We start from the raw sequence: 2,079 nt of genomic DNA, 5'->3' as shown, positions 1-2,079 counted from the left end.
GAAGGGAAGGACAATACACAATACAGGGGAAGTCAGCACCACTGGACTAAACCAACAGCTAATAAGTTTCCTGAACACAACCAAACACTTCAAGGGACAGTGTAGCATTTGCAGGGGTCTGGGGACCACGGTTTCAGGAGACATCTAGGTCAATTGGCATAACAAAGCTTATCAAGAAAATGTTCTGCATACCACTTTGGCAAGTGGCGTTGGGGTGCCTGGCTACCACCGATAACCACCCTGACAGGGAACACAACAGACAGTCCCTGACAGAGCAGGAGAAAAGTGGAGTGTGAAACTCAAATTTTAGTAAAAAGACCAGACTTACTGGTCTGACTGAGACTGGAGGAACCCTAGAAGACATGGTGCCTGGACTCTGTTAACCCAGAACTAAAACCATTCCTGAAGCCAACTCTTCAAAGATTAGACTGGACTATAAAACAGAAAATGGTACTCTTAAAGAGTGTGCTTCTTAGTTCAAGTAGATACGTGAGACTAAATGGGCAGTTCCTGTCCAGAGACGAGATGAGAAGGCAGAAAGGGACAGGAGCTGGTTGAATGGACATGGGAAATCCGGAGTGGAAAGGAGGAGTGTGCTGTCACATTATAGGGATAACAACTAGGGTCACATAACAATGTGTGTATAAATTTTTGTATGAGAAACTAACTTAGCTGTAAACTTTCACGAAAACACAATAAAAAAAAATAATAATAATGCCAAAAAAAAAAAAAAAAAAAGAAAATAATAGACTCAGATCAGCTAATTGACAACTTAAGTCATGCTCTGAAAGCCAGAGGGCCTCTATGGTAAATTTAGAGGAGATATTCATTTTGTATTGTCACAGGGCAAATTGTGCTAAAAATTAGACCCAGTATCTGATTATTAGAGTGTCATACCTGAAAAGGCAACTAAATGTGAACCCCTGACAGGCCTGTCAAAGTCAGGGACCTGATGGGAAGAGTAAAGGATCCTGTGGCCTAGACTGGGGACATTTGGATAACAAACCTGTGTTTCATAAACCTGCAAATTTCTCTGTATCCTCCTGGCGTTTTCTATTGCCTTGACACTGCAATGAACTCTCCTGAGGCAGATGGTTTGTAAGGTGATGCCAGTTCTCCTCAAGATCTGTTCACACCTCAAACCCGTTACCTTCGGGTTCATAACCAGAGTTAGGTGCCACCACATTTTTAACAGAGAATAAAAAGCCCTGCTCTAGGAAGAGTCTTGAAATGGTAGGACCTGGCCATAATACACCAGCGGGAACTACTGAACATGTGTAAGAATGTATCTTGTGACTAGATAGAGGAGAATTCATTTGATAAGGTGTTACTCACCTATGCTTCAGGACTCAGTTTTCATACTAGGACATCTGGAACTGACCCTAATATTATTGGATTGCATTTATTTTATAAAATGATTTGGGGAGAATGAATATCTTTTTAAAAAAATGGGTCTTCCAGTCGATGAAAAAAATATAATTCTCCATTAATCAAGTCTGTCTTCATGCTTTCAGTACAGTTTTATTGTTTTCTCAAATACACTGGCTGTTTCTGATAAATTTAAAAGTCTATTTCAATATGAATAAGCATTTTTATAATATTTTCTAATTAGTTATTGCTAGGATTTAGGAAAGCTATTAATTTTGTACATTCATCTTCTATCTAGTCACCTTTCTAAACCCTTTTACTAATTTTATTATGCCATTGGTTGATCCTTTTGGTTTCAAAGGTGAATTATCATGTTGTCTGCAAATAATTATACTTTTATTACTCTCTTGCCAGTCTTACAGGGTTTTCTTGTCTTTCTTGATTTTCTTGCCAGTTAAAAGTCCTACTAGAAAAAGATGGGTGACAGCCTTGAAAATCGTATTGAACAGTTCTACTCTGTACATATGGGTCACCAAGAATTGGAAACCACTTAACAGCAACTAACAATGACAATCCAATATGAGTGGTGTCCTTATAAAAGAGGAGAAGAGATGCAGAGGAAGAACCCTCTGTGATGCTGCAGTAGCAAATCAAAGAATGCCTGGGGTTCCCAGAAGCTGGGAGAAACAAGAAACAGTCTTTTCCCCTAGA

Source organism: Trichechus manatus, unplaced genomic scaffold (genome assembly GCF_000243295.1).
Source record: "Trichechus manatus latirostris isolate Lorelei unplaced genomic scaffold, TriManLat1.0 scaffold00285, whole genome shotgun sequence".
NCBI classification, from domain to species: domain Eukaryota; kingdom Metazoa; phylum Chordata; class Mammalia; order Sirenia; family Trichechidae; genus Trichechus; species Trichechus manatus.
The sequence above is the reverse complement of the archived record's forward strand: the minus strand, read 5'-3'. Positions refer to the sequence as shown.